This window comes from Amblyraja radiata, chromosome 6 (assembly GCF_010909765.2).
Source record: "Amblyraja radiata isolate CabotCenter1 chromosome 6, sAmbRad1.1.pri, whole genome shotgun sequence".
Lineage (NCBI taxonomy): Eukaryota > Metazoa > Chordata > Chondrichthyes > Rajiformes > Rajidae > Amblyraja > Amblyraja radiata.
In genome coordinates, this window is record NC_045961.1 from 65,115,100 (window position 1) to 65,142,375 (window position 27,276).

Genomic DNA, 27,276 nt, shown 5'->3' on the forward strand with positions numbered 1-27,276 from the left:
GAGGCTTACCGCAGGTCTGGTGGACAGTGACACCGGGAGCCCGCGGGTCTCTGCTGGGAGACCGCTTTTAGGCGATTCCGCAACGGCGACTTCACCCGCCCGAGTTGCGGGGTTGAAGAGTACCTGGAGCGGGGCCTTACATCATCGCCCGGCGCGGCTTGGAATGGCTGTGGGACTTTGCTAGCGCACGCCGGGGGGCTCCAACTAAAAGACCCGGAGCGCGGCCTTGCATCACCTGGCGCGGCGTTAATTGGTCGCGGGACAATTACTATCGCCCGCCGGGGGCTTTGACTCTGACATCGGGAGGGGAATGGGGAGTGCAGGGGAGAGATAAGTCTTTGCCTTCCATCACAGCGAGGAGGAGATGCGCTATGATGGATGTTTGTTTAAATTGTGTTGTGTCTTGGTTCTTTCTTGTGTGTATGACTGCAGAAACAACATTTTGTTTGAACCTCAATGAGGTTCAAATGACAAATAAATTGTATTGTATTGTATTGTAAATACATTATGTAATCTCTATATGCTGCTCCTGCAAATATAAAACATTGCAATGTCCAATTTAATATGAATAACATTATGGAATTATTTTAACATGTAAAGATTTGCATGTCATTTGAATAGATTTATTAGTGTAGTGTAGTGTAGTGTACTGTTTGTTTCCATCCCTTGGAAAGATATCTGAACAACGTTTGTCAATCCTGGAGAGAAAGACATCTCGTTAGATGTATTAATAAGCTGACGGTCTTGTTTTGCATTCAGAAAAATACAATGCAGCGATGGGGAAGATGTTGAAATTGTCATTACTTTAAGCTACACATTGATTTTGAGGAAAAATAAAGGTGTCCCCTTATTGGAAGAAAGTAAAAGTAATATGTATCCTCAAAATGTATTGGATATCAGCAAGAGCAAGTGCTTGACAACTGATTAGGGTCATACCTGATAGAAGTGGTGATAAGTTCTGAATGGAGATAAATTATGTGAACAAACAATTCGACAGAAATCCAGTCATACCAATGGGAGGTATTCAAGAGGTAGACTGAAGGACACATTCCCACAAAGTTAAAGATTGAACAACAACCCTTTTCCTGCTACCTATATCTCTTCATCTGGCTCCACATCCATTTTGCATATCAATGTTCCTTACCTCCTTATCTCAGTCTTTTCTCACCTTCCAATATCATGGCTTTGTCCACCCATCTGCCAATCAGCCCTCCCCCCTCATGTATGCCATACTACGGAGATGGAAGAATTAGATACAAAAGGAAAGCTTCTGTGAGGTCTCAATAATGTAATACAGCAGGATGCTGAGAAGCATATAGTGAGCGTGCCGGTTTAATTAAAATGGAATTAAGGGAAGCAAAGAGAATATTGGCTGGTAAAGTAAAAAAAATCCAAAGATATTTTGTGTCCTTAAAGCAGTGGGAAGGATTATGAATGATGATATAAATCTATTACAGTGATTCCACAGTGGGTTTCACAAGGCTCAGTATTCATCCCTTTGCTTTTCATGATTTTGACTTAAATGTTTGGGGTATGGTATAGGAAATGCTGACTAATACAAACTGTCTATGTGATTGACATAGAGGAGGAAATCTTTGATTTTTGGAACAATGTAAGTTGCCTGGTCAGGAAGACTGGAGTTTGGCAAATTAAATTTAATCCAGAGAATTGTGAAATTATACATTTAGGGGGACCAACAAGGCAAAAAAAAAACACAACTCTACATGGGAGGACATTAAGAAAAATGGATGAACAGCACTTTGGCATATATATCCATAATTCCTGAAACGCAATGGTAGAACATATGAAGAGGGTCACTTGTGGTTTCTTTGAGGCCATCACAATGAATGTAAGAGTATGGACATTATAATTGAATTGAGTAGAGTGCTTGTTAGGTTTCTCCATGAAAATCATGCACAGTTCTGGTCATTATTTTGGAAGAGGGATGTGATTGTACAGGAGGCAGAGTGAATGTTTGAAGAACCCTTTCCCCTGAATGGAGGGAATCAAGCATTTAAAGTTGATTTTGATTTAAGGTAATGAGGAGCAGGATTTGAAAGGAGATGAAGGGGGAAAAATCACCAGCGTGAGGTAGAAATTTAGAATTCACTGCCTGAAAGAGTTGGAGAGTCATAAATCATCAACACTTGTATAAAGTGTTTTTTTGTGTACTTGTGCAGATTAAATTTGCAGGGTTACAGATCAAATGCTGGAAGGTGGGATTTGGCTGGGTATATATATTGAAGAAAAGTCAGAGAAAACAAGCTTAACTAAGTAGATGTAGGGAAGAGTTATCTCCTGCAAATGCTCGTTGGAATATTTTCAGAGATTTTTGGAAGGGTGGTTAATAGTTTCTTGAAAATAAAGACAGTAGCAGGCATTATGAGAACATATATGTGGCTCATTGGAGAAAAAATAAATGCAAACACTGACCCGAATTGCCTCTTCCTATATCTTAAAAGTTTATCATTAACCAAGAATGAGATCATGCACTGGCTGGAAAATCACACTTTAGATTAGAAAATCAGACTTTAAAACACCTTAATATGGTAGCGATTGTTAGATTTTCTGAGATCTTAAGAAACTAAAAAATTACCTTTTTGTTTATTATGTAGCATGCCTGGCAATGCTTCAGAGCCCAACCAAGGCAGCATTTGACCAAAGGTTTCATTAGGATGCTTAGTAAAACAGATGTCAAGAGGCGCTGAGATAAAAAACATTCCGATGGTTGGAATTATACTTTGTACAAATAAAGATGGTTGTGGTTTTTGAAGGTCAAGTACCTTAAGAGCAGGTCATTGCTGGAGCAGTTGCTTAGAGTCATGTCCTAGGCTCAGCTATCTTCTGCAACTTCATCAATTACCTTCCTTCCACCCTAGATGGTCTGTTGGATATGGATCACACATGTTTAGTTCCATTTACAACTTTTTGAAAATGAAGCAATCTTTGTTTTTTACTTTCAAATCGCTGTAGCACCAAACAATGACAAAATCCAAAACGAGAGACGCTTAATGACCTCCCTTGACTGGAAGCAGCATTCGACCTTTATGTGTTTACATTGTGTGAGCAATAAATCTAAGCAATCACTAAACTAACTCAATTAATATTAATGAGCTAATTTACTGTTACAATGGTATGCATTGCACTAATTAAAGTACATCTTCCTAGGTCCACAAATATGCAGAATTGATATACTTATGAATATCAATGGGATTGAAAATTCATTTGCTTTACATACAAGATTCATAATTTTTTCAGTACCATTTCAATGCCACAAAGAGTTGAAATTCTACTCCAGAGGCTTGCTTGTGAATTTAGCAAACTTAATTTATGATACCCTCAAATTAATACCCTCAAATAACATTTCTGAATTTGTGAATTACTTCTATATCTACCTCTCCATTTCATGCTCCTCTTGAGAACTATACAATCTGATCCTTTTATCCTCTTGAATGTATTTCTGACTGGCAAAATGCTAAATCATGTGGAAGTCCAGAAAGAGGTATAAAGAACAACTATAAATATTATTGCAAGGGTATGTTGTATGAAATATTTCATGAAGTTCAATGTCATTCTGCTAGATAGAACTACATATTGAATAATAAATAGCTTAACTAAGGTACATTTAGGTGATAAATAAAAAAACAAGAGTTTAAGAAGACATGATAACAAAGGTGAAACTACTAATCTGTTATAGAGGACAGAAGGGATGCACACATTGGTGTTCTGAGAACAGTTAAGGGGCTGTCCAACGTGGGCGACCTAATTGGCGAGTTTAGAAGAGTTTGAAAAAATGACATGTTGAAGACCTCCTTCGACTATGAAGAAGACCTCCTTCGACCTCCATCGACTATGTTGAAGACCAGCTTCGACTAGCTACGACTAACTTCGGGAAAATTGGACATCGAAGAGTGGAGAGTGAAGACGACCTCCTTCGATCTCCTTCGACCTCCATTCGACTATGATGAAGATTATCTACAACTACCCTCGATTACCTACGACTAAACCTACGAGTAAAAAAAATATCGATTTTTTTCCATGGCAACCTTTTTTTACTCAAGGGTATTTTTTAGCATATTGAAAAAATCGCCGCGACCTAGCTGAGGCCTTGAGTACGCGGAGACCACTCTCGAGCATGAAGGAGAGTTACGAAGACCTCCTACGACCTCGTGTCGACCATGCTGTGAGTATGAGTCGAGGGCAAACTCGCCAGAACTCGCGTATTAGGTCATCCAAGTGGGACAGACCCTCTATATCGAGAATAAGGAGTTAATTTCACAGCATAATACTGCTGGAACTGTGGCTTGAGTTCTGAGACTCATGCTAATGGTATTACACTCTTCACTGCCACAGATTCTTACAATTATCTTAATAGGATAGAGAGATGATCTCTGGTCAGCTGCGGAACCTTTTTTAGTCATCTGATAAAAAAGATCTACGATAAGCCCAAAAGACATAGCAACTGAGTGAACAAGGGATCTAAAGATGGACAAAGCAAATATTTTGATTCTTTAAATATCTACACATTTAACAAAAAATAAGCATGGGCCATGTCTTTCTTTGTGTAAAAATATACCATACATGAAAAATTACTTCCCATAAGGCAAAGCTAAAATGCACTCAAAATATTTAATTGATATCCTTATTATTAATTGGTTCTACAGTGGGAAGAGATACATTGTATGCTTCCAGTGCCTAAAGAGAAGGGAAAACCTGCCAATTGTAATGTAAGTTTTGTCCACTTGGGACCATTTGGAAAAATCCACCCCCTTTCACCCTCTCAAAAACCTAATTATATTTGCATTTCCTTTGATTGTTCATTTAATATTTATGCAATGCACTGAAATCTAAATAAACTGTTGACGCACCTTGATGAGAGGTGTGTTTACATTTCATGGGAATTTTTTACAGCATGTCTGTGATTTTCTGTGAATAGAGCAATGGGGTCAATTAGCTGAATGGCCTTCTCTGTTTTTTATTACATTTTTCTGATAGCTGCAGGATTATTTTGGTAGTCCATATGCCTGAAGTTGATCCTTTAATCCCTGCTGTACTTCATGATCAAATTCTTAATTAAAGCAAGTTTTGTCAAATAGGAACAAAATGTAGTTAGAATCATGCTTTGGCATTTCCTCAATTAATTTGTGAGAAAGTTTGCAGAGATCTCAACACATACTTCCTGAGCCCTCTCCTTATGATTGATGGGAAGAACTGCGCTGAAGATAAGATTGGAAAAAAAATACCAACTTGCCATTCAAACAAAATCTAATATAGTTCTCAAATCCCCAACAAACATTTAATTTCTGCTGCTATAAAGCCTCCAAAGTTATTGAGTCTTTATTGGTGCTGTCATTTGAGAGAACACCAGTCCAGGAGCACTTACCACGGCTCAGATGGCACTGATTGAGTCGCCACTCTTGGACCATTCACCCTGGCAGCGCAAATTTGTAAACGCTTCCTCAATGTATTGGACAATAAGTGACATTGATATTACTGTAAAACTGTCAAAAATGAACAATGCTTTTTTTTTTTTAAGAACACGTTCAACTTATGCAAATTCACTAAAACAATCATGACAACTGAGAAAAACAGAGTGCTGGCATTACGCAGCGGGTCAGGTGGTGGAGAGAATGAACAGACAATGTTTCAGGTCAGAACCTTCTTCAGACTGATAATACTAATTAAAATGCAAATTGAGATGAAGTTGTTGAAAATAAACCATTTAGCTTCACCTCGCAGTTCTACAAAGGCCGGCGAATGATTTCAAATTATTGGGACTGCACAAGATGTGTCAACTCTGGCTGTTGTTAAACTGAGGGGACAGAAATGAAGTGGGGCCAGCCCTCCAATTGAAAACCTTACAGAATCACCCCTTCCTGTCAGTTTAGGGGTCCATTTGCATCTGGTGCTTCATATACTTCTGTATCTTTGTATGTGCTGCCACTCATCCTGAGGCTAGCTGTACAGGGCTGCTGGCTAGGCATTAAGTACAGGACTGCTGTCTAGGCACCACAACATTCATCATGGGTTGTCAAATTCAAAAGGCTGCATACAGAAAATAAAATAAGCATAACGCTTTATTTTCAAACCCAATTCATGGGTGCACATGATATAATCAATGCAGATTAAATATGCTTTTCAGACTTAGTGGAAATATACACTTAATATCAATAATGATTAGAATAAAGTGTAGTTATTGATTTAAAGATGGTTGATTGCAGCAAAAGTATTAGAAAGAAAAAAAATATTTTAGGTATTATTGAAGCAATTCTGACAGTTTATATCAGTAGGCACTATAATTTCACCCTCCGTTACAATCAAACGTGACATGGGAATGTATTAAACAAAGTAGAAGGCTCAAGTAATGTTCTGTGTGACGCCTCAATATTGATAATGCTAAATGGCCTCATGTCAATTTTCAGAACTTTTTAGTATAGTTTTCTTTAGACCTTAGAGATACAGCATGGAAACAGAACCTTTGGCCCACTTAGTCCGTGCTGACCAGTGATCTCTCCATACACTAGCACTATCCTACACACTAGGGAAATTTTGCATTTACAGAAGCCAATTAACCTACAAACCTGCACGGCTTTGGAATGTGGGAGGAAACCAGAGCACCCGTAGAAAACCCACGTGGTCACAGGGAGAAGTACAAACTCCATACAGGCAGCATCCATAGTCAGGATCAAACCCAAGTCTCTGGTGCTGTAAGGCAGCAACCTTACCGCTGCGCCACCGTTCCACCCTTTGATATATGAGAAATCTTTACAACTGGTATGTGTTATATAAAACCTGCTGGAATATATACATTCATATATGATACTATGATGGTGCTTGTTGGGTGTAAAAGGTTGCCCCTTCTGACGCTCAGTCTGGTTTCTATTGAGGAGCGGGTAATGGTTTCATTTCTAAGCCAGGATCCAGATCCTGTTGGCATGCGGAGGCCACAGTTCACTGTGGTACTGTTCACCTTTCAGAATGAGATCCTTCACCGAAGTTTTGCTTCAGAATCATTGCCGGACAGAGCTGTTATTTTCTGTTTGGGTATCCCCAGGATGAAAGCATAGCTGAAGAATCTGCCTCACCCAGCATCCATGTATGTATGCTGCGTGCCTTAGTGATCAATTGCAGAAGTTAAAGAAAACCCAGATGCTGCAAATCTTACATAGAAAAAGAACATGCTGGAAACATTAAGCAGGTTAGGCAGCATCTGTGGGAAATGACACAGTTGTCATTTCAGGCTCTGGCCCTTTCATCAAAACCAATTTCTGTAATAATAAACGGCTAGAATATTTCTATTCGAACTCTATAACTCCAATTGAATTTCTAGGATATGCAATCTCTTGGTTTACATTATCTCATATCTTTTCTTAGCTCTTATATTGCAGCAATGAATACACTTCTAAAATACTTGATTGGATTAAAGCACATTGATACATCCTGAAAGGATTGTAAAATATTCTGTATATATTTTTCCTTAAATTTATTTAATTAACAAGCTCATTTATAAACTGTTTCAATTGAATCTAAGCTCAACCTAATGAATAAATAACTGCAGCACAAGAATTTGTTAAACAGCGTTTACATTTTTGTTTGGACTTTTTTGTTTATTGTCTTTAATATTGGTTCTAAATTTGCTCTTCCTCACAAATTTAGCTCTTCCTTACAATTTCTCCAACGTCACCTCAGTAAAGTGGCCTTTTCACGGGGCGACTTGACGCAAGAGTGAACCAGAGTTTAACATCGTGGGAACCTCATGCGATAACAGTACGGCATTCGTGGACCACCGTGGACCACCGTGGCGCTAACGGCAGGTAGTCGTGTAACTTGGTCACTCGGGAGAAAATTCAAGAAAGTTTGAATTTCTCCAAGAGTGACTTGTACACTTGTGGTTGAGCATTGCAACATTGTATGAACATAGTGGCCAGTGCAATATCCGTGCGATATCCGTAATAACTCTTGCGGGTACCGTGGGAACTCCTGCGAACGGCGAGTAACTGAGCAGTTTGATTGTAAGTGCTTGTTTCACCTCATTGTTAAATAAATATATTTTTTACTATCAGATTGATGTCTGCAATTCTTCATTAACACATCACTACAAGATGAATGTCTCTAATGTTATAATCCCTCTCATGCTTAAACACAAAATAGTTGAAGGGAGGTGAAATAATCACATTTTCATTCTTTTTCATTTTTGAGTGTTCAGGTATCTCACTTGCTGAGCTATTTTACTCCAGCAGTTTGTGTCTCTTTTTGTCTAAAGCAGTTTCTAAGACTGTAGGAACTCCGCGGGCCAGGCAGCATCTACGGAGGGAAATGGACAGGCGACCCTTTCTTCAGGCTGCCTTATCTCTCTCCCCCCTCCCCCCTACTCCCACCCACACACACAAATGCTGGAGAAACTCAGTGGGTGCAGCAGCATCTATGGAACGAAGGAAATAGGCAACGTTTCGGCCCGAAACGTTGCCTACTTCCTTCGCTCCATAGATGCTGCTGCACCCGCAGAGTTTCTCCAGCATTATTGTGTACCTTCGATTTTACAGCATCTGCAGTTCCTTCTTAAACACAAATGCACCGAGTTCCTCCAGCATTTCGTGTTTTGCTCAGTATTCCAGCATCCGCTGTCTCCCGCGTCTCCAATAAAACAAAACTACTGTCAAAAGGATGAAGAATAGGGGCAGAGATAGATACATTCCTGATTAGTGCGGCTGTCAGGAGGTTATGGGGAGAAGGCAAGAGAATGTGGTTGAGAGGGAGAGATAGATCAGCCGCGATTGAATGGCGGAGTGGACTTAATGGACCGAATGGCCTAATTTTGCTCCTATAACTAACAAAGATAGTAATTGTTAGGGAAATGTAGTTATTAAAGACGAGGGGGAGCAGAAATGGGCAGTCTGGGATGGCTCGCGAGATACTTGCATAGAGGCACAAACGTTAAAGAAAGGGCAGATAAACAGAGAGGGGGGGGGACTTCCCTCAGTGCCCATCTGTTACCATTAATTGGACAGTTCGGTCTGTGAAACGCAACACGCCAGCCCCGACATCCAGCCCGGTGGTCAGTCCTTTGAAGATAGACACCAGTTGTTTGGAGCAACTCAGCCGGACAGGCAGCAAATCTGGAGAGAAGGAACGGGTGGCGTTTCGGGTCGAGAGCCTTCTTCAGACTGAGGTCAATCCCCTGCATGGATAACAGGAGTCCCAGCCAACACGACAATCGCCCGCTGCACAGTCTCGGAGCTTCCACTGCGAAAACGGTGCCTACATTTGAGCACTTATGTAACTGAACCATCCTAACACCAACCACAGAGCATTCCTGAACTACTACCTACCTCATTCGAGACCCTCGGACTATCTTAGATCGTATACTCACTGGCTTTATCGAGTTACAGTGTGGAAACCGGCCCTTCGGCTCAACTTGCCCATACCGGCCAAAATGTCCCATCGAAACTAGTCCCATCTGCCTGCGTCTGGTCCATATCCCTCCCAACCTGTCTTATCCATGTACGTGTCTAAATGTTTCTTAAATGTAGGGATGGACCCAGCCTCAACTACCTCCTCTGGCAGCTTGTTCCATACACCCACCACCCTTTGTGCGAAAATGTTACCCCTCACTCAGATTCCTATTAGATCTTCCCCCCTCACCTTGAACCTATGCCCTCTGGTCCTCGAATCCCCTCTGTGGGCAAAGGACATATATTACCCTGGACTCTGTCTATTTCCCTGCCTGTTCGTCTCATGGTTTTGTACACCTCTCAGCCTCTGTCCCCAGTGTGGAGTTAAGGGCTTGTTTATGGGCGCCCTGGGTTGAGAACTCTGGAGGATGGGTTTTAGACTTTATCGGGAATCGAGATAGACCCCGTAATGCAGGAGCAAAGAATCGCAGACGCTAATCTGCATTGGAAAGACACAATATGCGGGAGTAACTCAGCGCTGAAGAAGAGTCCCGACCCGAAACATCATCTATCCATGTTGTCTAGCGATGCTGCCTGACCCGCTGAGTTGCTCCAGCGCTTTGTGTCTTTCCACTAGACCTGTAATAAGTCTCGGCTGGGTGTTTACTGGGATCTCTGGTGTTTAATAGACGTCCTGATGTTGTTTTTGATCGGGTTTACTACTGACAGTATTTAATCAGATCCATATTAAATAATTTCCCCTTCACCTTAAACCTATGTAATCTGGGCCTCGATTCGCCTACTCTGGGCAAGAGACTGTGCATCTACCCGATCGATTCCTCGCATGATTTTAAACATTATCTTGCACACAGCGTTGTTCCCTTCACCATGTATACACCATTTATGGCTCGATTGTTACTATTTATTGTCTGTCTACTGACTGGTTAAACGTTTGAAAGTTTCACCTCTCAGTAGATAATAAAATAAGACAACCATCACGGTCAATGTGAGACAAAGTCTTTATTCCTATTTGACAAAATAAAAAGACGACTTCTTGCACATATTGAGAGAAGGTGCATCACACCAAACAACATTTGTCTAAAAAAAAACAGATTATTCTTCAGCTCATTAAAGAGCTCGGGTGAAATTCTGACAAAGTTTGTGAATGCACTTTTATCCTCTTCGCACAGCACATTAAGCAGCTGATCATATTGTCCAAATTGAGGTCTCCGTTGAAAGATGGGCTTCACCCAGTGAGACTTCCTCTTAATTCTCTTTTTAATTAATCTCACCCTTCTGCCTTCACGCAAGCGTTCTCGATGCACATAGTGGGCTGCTGCATACAGCGCGTCAATGAAAATAACCACCATCCTGTACTCGAAAATACTTAGTATAGGCATGTCTCCAAATGAGCCAATTCAACCAAGGGAGGAATATAGTGTGTGAAAAAAACCAATATAGTGTGTGAAAACAAAGTAACATCATTGTGCCACGTGATTAACAACACTACAGTTCACGATGTTCATTCAAGATTAACGGGAAAGCTCGGGAGACGGACAAGTCACTCGCACAAATAACAGAAATGCCGAGTACCGTGGGAACTCTTTATCTACCCCTCGTTATATCGTGCGAAACTCGTGCTGGACCACGACCACTTCACTCTGGTGACATCTTGCGTCAACTCGCCCCGTGAAAAAGCCCCATAAGACTGCTCCACGTTGCAAACTCCACACTTTTAGGTCACTTATTTTTTCTCAAGAAAAGGCACATTGCCAATTAGTTTCTTTCAGGTTAACACAACCTAACGCTCAGATATCAACCTTGTGAATTTATTTTTGTAGTCTTTCTGGTTATTTGATAATGTAAAGACATGAACTGTACATGTTATTTCAATTGCAGTCTGTAGTCTATAACTAAGTTTCATTGAAGCTACATCATAAACTATCTGCTTTTCATTTCCAACGCCAAAAAAAAAAGAATCCCTTGGATGTTGTCTAATTATGGTCATATGTATTTAGTTAAAGTGATTTATGGATTTGTACCCTGGCACCACCACATTTCTTTATGCTAAGTCTTTGCAAGTAAAGGGAATTCACTTATTTTCTTCCCAAACTTAATACCTCTTTGCTGCATCTATTTTGCAAATATGATTTGAGGCCAGTTCATTGGCTATATTTAAGAGGGAGTTAGATGTGGCCCTTGTGGCTAAAGGGATCAGGGGGTATGGAGAGAAGGCAGGTACAGGATGCCGAGTTGGATGATCAGCCATGGTCATATTGAATGGTGGTGCAGGCTCGAAGGGCCGAATGGCCTACTCCTGCACCTATTTTCTATGTTTCTATGTTTCTATGATATTAAAATGATTGGTGTAGAAAAAGAGTAATTATTGCCAAAGAATTATGTTTTTATTTCACATTAGAGTAAATATATGTGATATCAGAGTGGAAATAAAATGATTTCTTAAATCTTTAAATGAACTTTGCTCCCCTTTTCTTGAAGTTTTCTATATTACTATAAATATTTATTCTAAAAAACACAAACATGACAGTATCATTTTTTTTTCTTGAACCTTACCCAGAAAATTCATCATCCTTTGATAAACCTGCTCCGTAGTGCAGATATGATATGTTAGTATAAATTTCACATGTTCTTTGAGTGTGAAAGATGTAAATCTCGAATACTGTATGTTACTATCAGTATATGTGACTTTACACGAGTGAAAGAGTGTCTATCATCTCTGCAAAAGATAAAACAAAGATCTTGTCTGATTTTGGCATAACATTTTAACTCTATAATACTATGCTTATGTGATAACTGATGTGCATGGAACAGTGTTTGTTTTATTGGTGCAAATGGCCACTGTATATTGGGTGGTGATAAGCAGACACTAGTTTTGTACTGTAAATGTGCTGTCTATTAATAAAATGAATTGTCATACAGAGTTCTGTTGCTAATTTATTACGATATTTTATGCAGTCCAACAGGTTGTTTTGTTCCAAAAGTGCCTTGGGAGAAACACCTTTCTCAGCAGAGGTAGTTGAGGCAAGTTCATTGGCTATATTTAAGAGGGAGTTAGATGTGGCCCTTGTGTCTAAAGGGATCAGGGGGTATGGAGAGAAGGCAGGTACAGGATACTGAGTTGAATGATCAGCCATGATGATATTGAATGGCGGTACAGGCTCGAAGGGCTCAATGGCCTACTCCTGCACCTATATTCTATGTCTCTATGTTTATATGAACGTGGATAGATAACTTTTCGAATTGAGACCCTTCTTCATACATTGAAATTTTGCGAGATGTTTGCATTGACTGCAATGGAGGGGACACATTCAAGTGGGGGTCTAAATTTCTGTTTGGCTTCTCCCTTCCATTTTGGTAACTTCTGAGATATCTCTGTTAAAGCTGTAGCAAGTGAGTGAGAAGGAATGGGATGGAAGTTCTCCATCAGAGCTACATGGAAAAAGAAATACAGATGAGCTACATCTTACCATGATCATAAATTAGCAGGCAAGAATATAAAGAAGGAAAGTAAAAGCTTCCTTAGGTATGTTAAGAGAAAAAGATTAGTAAAGACAAATGTGGGTCCCTTGAAGGCAGAATCAGATATGGGGAATAAGGAAATGGCAGAAGAGTTGAACAAGTACTTTGGTTCTTTCTTCACTAAGGAAGTTACAAACAATCTACTAGAGATCAGAGGATCTAGGGAGACAGAGGAACTGAAAGAAATTTGCATTAGCCAAGATATAGTATTGGGTAGATGGATGGGAATGAAGGCTGATAAATCCCTATATCCTGATGGTCTGCATTATCAAGGAGGTGGCTCTAGAAATTGTGGACGCAATGGTGATCATTTTCCAATGTTCTATAGATTCAGGATCAGTTCCTGTGGATTGGAGGGTAGCTAATGTATGTTAATATAGAATGTAATAGCTAAGGCCCCAGCGTTCCTCCCCGAGGCAAACTACATTACTGCTTGCCAGCTTGAAAATGATCCATTTACACTTACTGCCTGTTTTCAGCCAACCTATGAACACATGCAGTAACCTGTTGCGTGATACAACAGTCCAAATCGCCCCAAAAAAATCAGCATGTTACATATCATCATCTCAAGAAAGAGAAGCAAAGATATTACTTCAGGGAGAATGCAGAATGGCCACAATGTTAAGCATCGATGAAACCATCCAGTTGATAAATTGATGAGAACTGGTAGAAAGAGGGAGGAAGTAAAGGGCAATGCAAATTATGTGAAACATAGGCACAAGCAGTCTAAAATACCTAGCATGTCGGCCAGTGTAATAGAGAGAGACAAACTGTGTTAGTAATACGAAAGGATGAGCAACTGCAAAACTGGTCATTCTGATGCATGCTGTGAAAATATACTATCTAAAATTGTTGATTTCTCTAGTGAAACCAAAGATTGTAAAGTATGCAAATGCAAGATGAAGAATAGTGGAGAAAACAACTTCCAGATACACCCAAATGGGAGATAAATTAAGAATTAAAGAGACAAATAACTGGAAGCTATGAGTACCTTCAAAGACTAAACTAAGGAACTCTAGGAAGTGCTCATCCAATTTGCATTTTGTTTCCACAGTGTGGAGGAAACTACAGGGTGAGCACAGAATGCAGCACATTAGATTGGAAGAAGTGTAAGTGAATTACTGCTGTTGGGTCCCTGGATTGTAGCAGGGATTAATGGGAAAGGAAGCTCACAAAGGGATAAGAGAGTATGGCCAAGTGTAATAGGGATTGATGTGAAAGGTGAGAAGCGTAATGAATTAAAAGTATTGTATATGAATGTGCGAAGTATAAGTAAAGTAGATGAGCTTGAGGCTCAGTTAGAGGTTGGTAGATATGACATTGTGGGGATTACTGAGACGTGGCTGCAGGAGGATCGGGCCTGGGAACTTAATATTCTGGGGTATACATCCTATAGAAAGGACAGGCAGGTGGGCAGAGGAGGGTGGGGTAGCTCTGCTGGTGAGGGATGGAATTCAGTCCCTTGCGAGACATAGGGACTGACGAGGTAGAGTCACTATGGATTTAGTTGAGGAATTGTAAAGGCAAGAAGACACTAATTGGTGTTATCTACAGACCCCCAAATAGTAGCCCGGATGTAGGGTGTAAGTTGCAGCAGGAGTTAAAACTGGCATGTAACAAAGGTAATGCCACTGTGGTGATGGGGGATTTCAATATGCAGGTAGACTGGGAAAATCATGTTGGTTCAGGACCCCAAGAAAGAGAGTTTGTAGAATGCCTCCGAGATGGATTCTTAGAGCAGCTTGTAATGAAGCCGACCAGAGAAAAGGCAATTCTGGATTTAGTGTTGTCCAATGAACCAGATATGATAAGAGAATGCGAGGCAAAGGAACCGCTTGGAGGCAGTGATCATAATATGATTACTTTTAATCTGCAATTTGAGAAGGATAACGTTAAATCGGTCGTATCAGTGATGCAGTTGAACAAAGGGGACTATGAAGACATGAGAGGGGAGCTGGCCAAGGTAGACTGGAAAAGGATCCTAGCAGGAATGACGGTGGAATAGCAATGGCAGGAATTTCTGGGCATAATCCGGAAGACGCAGGATCATTTCATTCCAAAAAGGAAGAAAGGTTCCAAGGGGAGTAGGAGGCAACTGTGGCTGACAAGATAAGTTAGGGATAGATTAAAACTAAAAGAAAAGATGTATAACACAGCAAAGAGTAGCCGGAAGCCAGAGGATTGGGAAACTTTCATCGGACAACAAAAGGAAACAAAACGGGCATTACGGGCTGAAAAGATGAAGTACGAAGGGAAGCTGGCCAGGAATATAAAGAAGGACAGTAAAAGCTTCTTTAGATATGTTAAGGGAAAAAGAGTAGCAAAGTCAAATGTGGGTCCCTAGAAGGCAGACATGGGTGAAATTATTATGGGCAACAAGGAAATGACAGAAGAGTTGAATTGGTACTTCGGATCTGTCTTCACTAAGGAAGACACAAACAATCTCCCAGATGTACTGGAGGACAGAGGATCTAAGGGGATAGAGGAACTGAAAGAAATTTTCATTAGGCGAGAAATAGTATTGGGTAGGCTAATGGGACTGAAGGATGATAAATCCCCTGGGCCTGATGGTCTGCATCCCAGGGTCCTCAGGGAGGTGGCTCTAGAAATAGTGGACGCATCGGTGATCATTTTCCAATGTTCAATAGATTCAGGATCAGTTTCAGTGGATTGGAGGATAGCTAATGTTATCCCACTTTTCAAGAAAGGAGCGAGAGAGAAAACAGGGAATTACAGACCAGTTAGCCTGACTTTGGTGGTGGGAAAGATGCTGGAGTCAATTATTAAAGAGGTTAAAGAGGATTATTAATGGAGCATTTGGATAGCAGTAAAATAATTAGTCCAAGTCAACATGGATTTATGAAAGGGAAATCGTGCTTGTCTAATCTTCTGGAATTTTTTGAGGATGTGACAAGTAAAATGGACGAAGGGGTGCCAGTGGATATAGTGTATCTAGACTTTCAGAAAGCCTTTGATAAGGTCCCTCACGGGAGACTGGTGACTAAAATTAGAGCACATGGTTTTGGGGGTAGGGTGTTGACATTGATAGAAAATTGGTTGGCAGACAGGAAGCAAAGAGTAAGGAGTGAACGGGTCCTTTTCAGAATGGCAGGCAGTGGCGAGTGGAGTGCCGCAAGGCTTGGTGTTGGGGCCGCAACTGTTTAACATATATATTAATGATTTGGAAGAGGGAATTAGGAGCAACACTAGCAAGTTTGTGGATGACACAAAGCCAGGTGTCAGTGTGAACTGTGAAGAGGATGTTAGGAGGTTGAAGGGTGACCTGGACAGGTTGAGTGAGTGGGCAGTGGCGTTGCAGATGCAGTATAATATAGATAAATGTGAGGTTATCCAATTTGGCGGCAAAAAAAAAGGGGGCAGATTATTATCTCAATGGGGTTAGGTTAGGTAAGGGGAGGTGCAGCGAGACCTGTGCGTCCTTGTACTGTCACTGAAAGTTGGCTTACAGGTACAGCAGGCAGTGAAGAAAGCTAATGGAATGTTGGCCTTCATAACAAGAGGATTTCAGTATAGGAGTAAAGAGGTTCTTCTGCAGTTGTATAGGGCTCTGGTGAGAGCACATCTGGAATATTGTGTACAGTTTTGGTCTCCTAATTTGCGGAAGGACATCCTTGTGATTGAGGCAGTGCAGCGTATGTTCACGAGACTGATCCCTGGGATGGCGGGACTGTCATATGAGGAAAGATTGAAAAGACTAGGCTTGTATTCACTGGAGTTTAGAAGGATGAGGGGGAATCTTATAGAAACATAAAGTTATAAAGGGACTGGACAAGCTAGATGCAGGAAAAATGTTCCCAATGTTGTGCGAGTCCAGAACCAGGGGCCACAGTCTTAGAATAAAGGGGAGGTCATATAAGACTGAGGTGAGAAAAAACTTTCACCCAGAGAGTTGTGAATTTGTGGAATTCCCTGCCACAGAGGGTAGTGGAGGCCAAGTCACTGGATGGATTTAAGAGAGCATTAGATAGAGCTCTAGGGGTTAGTGGAGTCAAGGGATATGGGTAGCAGGCAGGCACGGGTTATTGATAGGGGACGATCAGCCATGATCACAATTAATGGCAGTGCTGGCTCGAAGGGCTGAATAGCCTCCTCCTGCACCTATTTTCTATGTTTCTATGGATTAAGATAACAGAGAAGGTGTTGAATCGCCTGTGGTTGCTTGGGAAAGTCCTATAACGTGGAATATTTTGTAGAAATGGTGAAACAGACAAAAGTGTCACAAAATGGACAGTCCTTTGTGAATGCTGAAAGAGACAAATGGAAGATGTGTTAGATGGTGGAATCTCATTAAGGTAGTGGTGATTTTGAAGTTTTGTTCGTGGAACCTGGTGGCAGTGAATGTGGAGAACCATTGGAACTCTACCCTGTCATTATCCAGAAGGGATGGGTTAGAACAGAGATGTGAGAAATTGATGAGATGCAGTCAGGAACTGTGTCCATGATAGCAGAGGTGAAGTCACAGTTAAAGAATGGCCACATTTCATGTGGTGTCTAATTGAATGCTTGTCATAAATCCAAATTTGTTATATTCACTGGCTCCCTTTTTATCTGCCCCAATTGCTTCAATTTCAAAGAAGTCAAAGACAAATAGTTCAGCACGATTTCCTTGTCATAAGACGATATTGAAGCTGTTTAATCATGCTGCACTTTTCTAAGTGCCCTGTTACCTCTTCATTAATAATTGATTCCAACAAATATCTTTCCCACCTCAAGATATTGTCACAATTTGGAGAGAGAATCATATTCAACTGACATTTAAAAAAACAAAGAGACTTTACAACTTGATTCCTGTATGTAGGTCATTGCTCTATGTGCACAAGTTACCCCAAATATCTACTTGTCAAAAGTGGCATTGTTTTATAAGTAGATAGTAGTTTTGCAAACTGCTCTACAGTGTCTTGAGTTTGTAAAGGCTATAATATAAATGCAGGTGTCAAGAAATTCACCATTGGTTCGTAATGTTAAATGTGCCATATAATTGTACAGTGTGTTCTGTCTCTGAAATTCTAGCCATTGAATCCATTTAGCATTGAACCGAACTTTTAATTATATTCCTACTCTTACATAAAATGACGCTTACAGATTTTGAAATGCCTATTTTTTATCTAATCTTAATAACCTCACACATGTCTTGCAGATGCAAAAGAGGTTTTAACATATTTTATGATATCACATGTGCAAATACAGTGCAGGGCCATTCATTTCACTTGTAGGACATTTAGAACAGGGGTCTCCAAACTTTTCAGCATGAGGGCCACATTATATATTTGGCATATTTTTGCGGGCCATAGGAAAAAATGTTAGTTTTATAAATTTATCATGAAATATAATTATCATGAAATACAATTATCAAGCAAGTAAAGAAAAAGACGGTAATCATGTATTTTTACCGAGGTGGAGGCCTGGCACCAACTCGCCCTGACTCTCGCACAGCTCTGGGCACACGCGCACACACAAACACCCACTCATTCACTCACCCACTCGCACACTCACCCACTCACCCACTCACTCACTTCTAAATTTTAGAACATTTTAGTACTTTACGAAACTTCTCAGCAAAAACAATCTTAAACCAACCAGAACATGTTTTGGCAGCCCAGCTATACTTTTTTTTAAAGATTTAAAACCAAAAATAAAACATGAACCAGATGGACCACCCTTAATCACCCTGATATAAAACCAAAATTATCCTCTTCTACATCTCTCCACTCATACTTTCCCCAACAAATACATTAAAAAAAATAGTAGCAGTTATCCCAAATGTTCCATTATATATACTGCAGTTTTTTGCTCTTGTTGTAATCATCATTTGTATCAAATTTGTTAACACATGAATATAAATGTTAGCAATGTGTTGAACATGTGAAGTGTAAATTTCACATGCAGCATAATTAGCTCAATCTTCTGTCCAATTAAAATATTCATTGAAGCATTCTTGCATATTCATTAAGATGCCAATACCTGGCGATAAACACAAATTACACTTGAAAGGATTAACAAATCCTAAGCAAATAATACGTTATTTTATTAAAGGAATCCTAGAATTTCTTCATTGCTTTAAATATATGAAATTCTCGAGCTCATTTGAATTTTTAGCTCTGTAAAATGAGTGGGGGAGAGAGGAGGACCTTTTTGTGTAGTATTTTCCCAGAAATGGGGAAGCCATGACACTCAGGCTTATTATTCTTCAGATACCAAGAATTGATATTATCAGGGAGCCCTGGTGGATTGGAATATAGACACTATGCTTTGATTAAAGCTAAATACACAATGATTGAGAAAAATATGGGCGCTCTACAAATTCTAGTTCCAACCCCTAGTTCACATGTGTAAGCCTGGATGCAACTCAAAGTTTTGACTCCCTAACCATCTGTTGGTAGAACCCCAGCAGGAAGACTCTTTGGCTATGTACTTGGAGCAGAACCGACTATTGAAAAGTTAGTATCAACTCAGAAACATGCACGGGAATCTAAAAGGACAAAGAGGTTGTAAGATCTGGGAAGACAGCGAGACTTCTGAGAGGACCAACTGATTTACATGGACCTCAAAATTCCTTACTATTCCATTTGTGCGATAAAAGACCTGTTTATCTGGTGAAGTGAGAGGTTCGCATCTTGGACTCTAGAGGCTTCACCTATTGTGATTTTTAATTGGCAGTTGAAATGTGATGTCTTAAACAGAATTCTTAAAAAATATTTCTTCATTTGGCCTTTGCTGCAGCTTTATCCAAAACTTGACATCTTTTCTTTAAAATATAAAGATAATGGATTGGGATCAGTTTGGTTGTAATGCCTAATCCTGATGTGATAACTCTTCTCTTATATCCCAACCAATGAGAATTAAAATTAAGGCCCATTTATATACAGCAATCATGTTCAGTTGCACACATAGCCATCAGCCTTTTTAATAGGTATCAGCGTGAAGCAGTCCAATTGAAAAATGAACACATTATCTGAATGTAGTGTTTTTTAATCACTTTTGTACTAATCTATAGCTTGACATGCTTATCAGATGGCAGTTTTCCAGAATTCAATCAAAGAACATTTGTTGAGAAGGATGGTGAAAATATCTGAATATATCAAAGACCACAGTAGGTTCTAAATACTAGAAACATAGAAACATTGAAAATAGGTGCAGGGGGAGACCATTCGGCCCTTCGCGCCAGCACCCCATTCATTGCGATCATGGCTGATCGCCCCCAATCAATAACCCGTGCCTGCCTTCTCCCCATATCCCTGGATTCCACTAGCCCCTAGAGCTCTAACTAACTTTCTCTTAAATCAATGCAGGATTGTAACCAACTACCGGAGCACCCCTCCCTCGTCCGCAAGTGCCGGCACCTCCCTAGCTGATGACCTGAACTCCTTTTACGCTCGTTTCGAGAGGGGCAACACCACTCCAGGTCTGCCGACTATCGACAATACCGCCAGCGGGCTGGCTACCGAAGCTGAAGGGAGGAATGTGCACACATTCTCGCTGTCCGAGCACGATGTGAGGAGGGCTCTGACACGGGTGAACACGAGAAAAGCTGCAGGCCCCGATGGCATCTCGGGGCGAGTACTCAAGTCCTGTGCTACGCAGCTAGCTCCAGTGCTCACTACATTATTCAACCTCTCCCTGGACAAGTCCGTGGTCCCTGCCTGCTTCAAAAAATCCATCATTGTACCGGTACCAAAAAATGCCTCCCCAGCCTGTCTGAATGACTACCGTCCGGTGGCACTTACCTCGGTAGTCATGAAATGCTTTGAGAGGCTGGTGAAGAAACACATCTGCGCCTTCCTCCCTCGGAACATGGACCCGTTGCAGTTCGCATACCGTCCGAACAGATCCACGGACGATGCGGTCTCCCAGGTCTTGCACACCGCTCTCTCCCATCTGGACAGCCAGAAGGGGGGCTACGTGAGGATGCTGTTCATAGACTACAGTTCAGCCTTCAACACGATAGTCCCCACCAGACTGGCCGGGAAGCTAATGGAATTGGGGCTCAACACCTCCCTGTGTGCCTGGGTCCTGGACTTTCTCATCGCCAGGCCCCAGGTAGTCAAGATGGGAGGGAATACATCGAAGTCCCTCACCCTGAGCACAGGATCGCCCCAGGGTTGCGTCCTCAGCCCCCTATTGTACTCCCTGTACACACATTACTGTGTGGCTAGGTTCAGCTCCAACTCAATAATTAAGTTTGCTGATGACACTATGGTGGTGGGCCTGATCTCAGACAACGACGAGAAGGCCTACCAGGAGGAGGTGGCTGGTCTAGCACTCTGGTGCCAGGATAACAGCCTCCTCTTGAACATCAAAAAAACGTAGGAGCTGATCATGGACTTTAGGAGGGCACATCATCCGAGGACGTACACTCCATTGAGGATAAATGGGGATCCTGTGGATAGGGTGAACTGTTTTAAATATCTGGGAGTCCACATCTCCGAGGATATGACATGGGCATCACACGCCTCAGCACTCGTGAGTAAGGCAAGGCAGCGCCTTTACCACCTCAGGCAATTGAGGAAATTCAGAGTGTCTCCGAGGATCCTCCAGTACTTCTACGCAGCGGCGGTGGAAAGCATCTTGTCCAGGAACATTACCATCTGGTTTGGGAATTGCTCTGCCAAGGACAAGAAGGCTCTGCAGAGAGTAGTGCGTTCAGCCGAACGCACTATGGGAACTTCACTTGCCCCCCTGCAGGAACTATACATCAGGAGGTGCAACTCCAGAGCCAACAATATCATGAGAGACCCCTTCCACCCCTGCAACGGACTGTTCCAGCTGCTACGGTCAGGCAAACGCCTCCATTGCCATGCGGTGAGAACGGAGAGGTTGAGAAGGAGTTTCTTCTCAGAGGCCATTCGGACTGTAAACGCCTATCTCACCAGGGACTAACTCTACTGAACGTTTTTCCTTCCATTATTTATTATGTAAAAGAATATGTGTGTTACGATTGTGTTTATAGTTTGTTTGGTTGTTTGTCTTTTGCACAAAAGTCCGCGAGCATTGCCACTTTCATTTCACTGCACATCTCGTATGTGTATGTGACAAATAAACTTGACTTGACTTGACTTGACTTGATTTGGATTTCACTGTGGCAGGGAATTCCACAAATTCACAACCTACTGGTTGAAAACGTTTTTTCTCACCTCAGTCTTAAATGGCCTTGCCTTTATTCTAAGAATTTATTTGACTGGCTATTGATAGTTGCAAAAATCAACATTGAAATGCATACGACATCCAGCCTTCACTGATGTATCTTTCAGCATTTACAATAATGCAGTAGTTTACATGTATGGTTTTAAGTACAGAATTAAGAATACTAAATGATCATGTGCTAACTAACTACCTAGAAAATTAAAGAAACTAAGTACGAATATTATACAGGTAACTTGTGTAAACTATATTGAATAATATTTAAAGTATATACTGAAAACATAATCTAATGGTTTACAAACATTCAAGTAACAATTTACAAGAATTTTGCTATGAAATGGTGCCATGATTTGGGAGCTATTCTTGTATAGAGCATATCATGGGAAATTGTAGCTCTCAGGCTATGATTTTTCACTTATTCTTCTTAATAGATGAAAGATCCTACATAAACTGCATATTCTCTACTCGTACAACTTCACACACACTTGAACACAGGTGTTGCTTTAATAGGGCGTAAGAAAAGTAGATTGGATATTTATTGTGCCTGAGTTTCCTGGATAATTCGGGAAAAAAACAAAGTGGAAATATTACGCTCCTGTAAAGAAGTGCCCATCTAACATGTAGGCTGCCTTATGGCATGTGATTTTCCCTGCTTGACTTTCCTCTTTGTGGTATTATCCAGTAATTCAACATGCATTGTTTCTGTACATCACAGAACATAACATATTTATATTTGACTGCACAAAATTGTTCTGGTTAATCTTAGTATAAAGCAGGATGACTTGTGGAGTATAACAGCCCCCTGTGGAGGACATTTGGGAATTAGTTTGTTTTGGCAAATATTATGAGAGTGAGATGAATCTTGCAGGTTGTGGTTGATAGCTCCAAACACATCCAAGTGCATTCGACCATTTACCTGTACATTGCATGCATAGTTATCCAGTATTACTTCAATGTGGAAACATGGAACTTGTTGACAGATTCTTGCTGACATTCTCCAGCATTCAACTAGAAAATTGACTCAGAGACAGATCAGACCAATTGATTGATTTCAGAACTCATTAACAGGAAATGTAAGACCAAAAATTTAGGAGGTGGTAAAATATATTTTTACAATTGTGTATTAGTTTCAATTATTTCTACATGCTTTATAATTACATTAACCTACTTAAAAAACCCAATATACTTTTAAATTATGTATTTCTATTTTTTTTGTAAGCGCCTGAGTGACAGAAATATTTAAGTTCAGTGGGAACTTTGGCAGAAGACAAAGCTTTGTCCCTATCTACAAACACCAAGTGCTGGAAGAACTTAACAGGTCAAGCAGCATCTGTGGAGGGAATGGACAGACAGTACTTGTCATATCTGAAGAAGGGTTATAACTCAAATTATCCTCTGTCTATTCCATCTGCAGATGCAGCCTAGCCCACTGAGGTCCTCCAGCATGTGATGTTTTGCTCAAGATTCCTGCATCTTCAGTTTTCTATGTCTCTATGTCTTAACTTTCTCTTCTATCAGGAGTAAGTGACTTCACTTGTGCACCATGCTATACATGGCCCATGATACCTCTGTGCCTTGTGGCTGGACTCTTAAGATGCAGTAGACATGAACACAGAAGATATGCTCTGCTTGATTCAACACAATCTTCTTCCATTTTCAAACTTAAATTAAAGCCAGACTATTTTGGTTTTGACTTTGCAAACTTTTGGGTTGTTGTCAAGTGTCATCTATTGCTCAGCTGGTAGCATAGCTGCTTTTGGCCCGGTATGGCAAGTACATACGGGACAGAACAACTTCCTGTCCCATCTGCAACAGTTTGGCACCAACACATTGGTGTTTGGCACCTACTCTACTATGATTGGCTACAAATATGAAAATTAGAAGATTATGTCTCACGTAAAAATAATTGGTACAAATTCTTAACTGTGGCCTCCTACACTGTTAAACAAAGGCTCAATATGAGCTTGATCAACAGTTGTTAATATGGGCTAAAATAGAGATATATAAGATAGAGGATCAGGGCATTTGCAAAACTTGTTTGGTCAATTTATGTGCAAAGCTGAGAGCTGCAAATTGGTGCCAGGTAGTCTTGGTCCTAGGTTGAACTATCAGATAAGGTGAGGTCCAGATGTCCTCACAATTATTAAAATGTATGACTACTTTGCAGAGATCCCCAAAGGTGTTGCAACTGCATTAGCATGATAAGCTGGCTGCAGAAGGATTGTTAATAATGTTACAAGGTGTTTATGTTACTGTTTGAGGATTTGGAACTCTCTGCCACAGAAGGTAGTCGAGGCCAGTTCATTGGCTATATTTAAGAGGGTGTTAGATGTGGCCCTTGTGGCTAAGGGGGTCAGAGGGTATGGAGAGAAGGCAGGTACGGGATACTGAGTTGGATGATCAGCCATGATCATATTGAATGGCGGTGCAGGTTCGAAGGGCCGAATGGCCTACTCCTGCACCTAATTTCTATGTTTCTATGTTTCTATGTTCATGTAGCGAAGTCATCTTCTTCTTTCTTGTGGCGTGCACAGCCTAAAGTTGTAGGACAACTTGTTCTATTTGATCTTCCGTTTGTGCACGTCGAGTTGATTGCATTAGTCGAAACAGGGCGAACCACGTGAAGGTTGCAATCTTCCACCCCATCTAAGTCATTATCTGATGTACACTGCCTTAAATAATGGTGAAACTAATTTAAATGTTATTTGGGTAGTTTCTTGAGGAAAGCAAAAATATATTGGGATTCAGAGAAATTGGGGAATGGGAGTTTCCAGCTTGCTCTTACAGGGAGCTGAACATGGGCTGAATAGCCTCTTGTCATGCTCTATCAAATCTACAATACTATTACTTTACTTCTGTTGATATGCAGTTCTAAAAGATAAACACATTTTAAAAATGTCTTTCAGCGACGCAAGTGATATAAAATGTGATTTTAAAAATTGATCTCACAGTACGCAACTTTAGGCAGAGCAATGGAGGAAATTTTCATCCTTAGTTCTTCACAGTGTGGAGCTTTGCAATCTGACAGAACACATGAAGACTGCTAGAATCAGTTATTAAAGATGGGATAGCAGCACATTTGGAAAGTGGTGAAATCATTGGACAAAGTCAGCATGGATTTATGAAGGGTAAATCATGTCTGACGAATCTTATAGAATTTTTCGAGGATGCAACTAGTAGAGTGGATAAGGGAGAACCAGTGGATGTGTTATATCTGGACTTTCAGAAGGCTTTCGACAAGGTCCCACATAAGAGATTAGTATACAAACTTAAAGCACACGGTATTGGGGGTTCAGTATTGATGTGGATAGAGAACTGGTTGGCAGACAGGAAGCAAAGAGTAGGAGTAAACGGGTCCTTTTCACAATGGCAGGCAGTGACTAGTGGGGTACCGCAAGGCTCAGTTCTGAGACCCCAGCTATTTACGATATATATTAATTATTTGGACGAGGGAATTGAATGCAACATCTCCAAGTTTGCGGATGACACGAAGCTGGGGGGCAGTGTTAGCTGTGAGGAGGATGCTAGGAGGCTGCAAGGTGACTTGGATAGGCTGGGTGAGTGGGCAAATGCATGGCAGATGCAGTATAATGTGGATAAATGTGAGGTTATCCACTTTGGTGGCAAAAACAGGAAAGTAGATTATTATCTGAATGGTGGCCGATTATGAAAGGGGGAGATGCAACGAGACCTGGGTGTCATGGTACACCAGTCATTAAACGGAGGCATGCAGGTGCAGCAGGCAGTGAAGAAGGCGAATGGTATGTTAACATTCATAACAAAAGGATTTGAGTATAGGAGCAGGGAGGTTCTACTGCAGTTGTACAGGGTCTTGGTGAGACCACACCTGGAGTATTGCGTACAGTTTTGGTCTCCTAATCTGAGGAAAGACATTCTTGCCATAGAGGGAGTACAGAGAAGGTTCACCAGACTGATTCCTGGGATGTCAGGACTTTCATATGAAGAAAGACTGGATAGACTCGGTTTGTACTCGCTAGAATTTAGAAGATAGAGCGGGGATCTTATAGAAACTTACAAAATCCTTAAGGGGTTGGACAGGCTAGATGCAGGAAGATTGCTCCCGATGTTGGGGAAGTCCAGAACAAGGGGTCACAGTTTAAGGATAAGGAGGAAATCTTTTAGGACCGAGATGAGGAAAAATTTTTGCACTCAGAGAGTGGTGAATCTCTGGAATTCTCTGCCGCAGAAGGTAGTTGAGGCCAGTTCATTGGCTATATTTAAGAGGGAGTTAGATGTGGCCCTTGTGGCTAAAGGGATCAGGGGGTATGAAGAGAAGGCAGGTACAGGATACTGAGTTGGATGATCAGCCATGATCATATTGAATGGCGGTGCAGGCTCGAAGGGCCGAATGGCCTACTCCTGCACCTATTTTCTATGTTTCTATGTTTCTATGAAGGGGAATGGCGAATAAGCATTATCGTAAATTTTTCATCCATTAGGCTAATGTAGATCAAAGAAGCATTCAAACTACTTTTCCCTGCTATGATTACCATCTGTTAGAAGTTAATGGTTGGAAGTTGATAGGATCACATTTGAATGAACGCGAAAGATGAAACTTCATCTTTAGATATTTCATTTCAAGTGGAGGATATTGGAGATTGTAGGTTTATTGTAGCGCTTGTTCCTTTGTTAAGGTCTATTTTGACTACTACCTGGAGTCTGAGACTGACTGACACTGACTGATTGACACAAAGATTACTACACCCATATACTTGCACACCTACTAAAAGGAAATTTAGTGGGAGAATTTGAATCCTCTGTGAATTGGCAGAGATCACACAGAGAATCACTGTCACGCAGCACAGAAACAGGCCCTTCGACCAAATGAGGCTGCACTGAACATTTAGCACCATTTTCAATAATTATGTGTTAATCTTGTTCCCTATTCCCCTCCTTCTCATCAATTTCTCCAGGATTCTAACAATCACTTATGTATCAGGAGCAATTTACAGTGACCAAATATTGTGGAGAATAGCACACAGCTTATTGCATGGCTTGCTTAACCACTTGAGGGTTTTGGCATTGGTTTATTATTGTCACATGTACAAGTATACAGTGAAATGATTTGTTTACACGCTATCCAGGCAAATCATACAGAAGTACAGTCAAGCCATACAGAAGTACAATAGATAGTGCAAATAAATAAAACAAGCAGTGTGCTGAA

At 40.9% G+C, this 27,276-nt stretch overlaps 1 protein-coding gene across 4 annotated transcripts in view; it reads left to right on the forward strand.

The window, feature by feature from the left end:
• slitrk6 (SLIT and NTRK like family member 6) overlaps nt 1-27,276 on the forward strand; it is a 43,912-nt gene that overhangs the window by 12,391 nt on the left and 4,245 nt on the right. The window contains exons 2-3 of one of the 4 annotated variants that reach the window (XM_033022930.1): nt 5,537-5,650; nt 13,987-14,041. The exons of 1 other annotated variant lie outside the window; for it this stretch is intronic. The gene's annotated coding sequence lies outside the window, so the exon portion shown is untranslated. The remainder of the gene's footprint in view (nt 1-5,536; nt 5,651-13,986; nt 14,042-27,276) is intronic. 2 more of the 4 variants (XM_033022932.1, XM_033022931.1) reach the window with 2 other exon arrangements.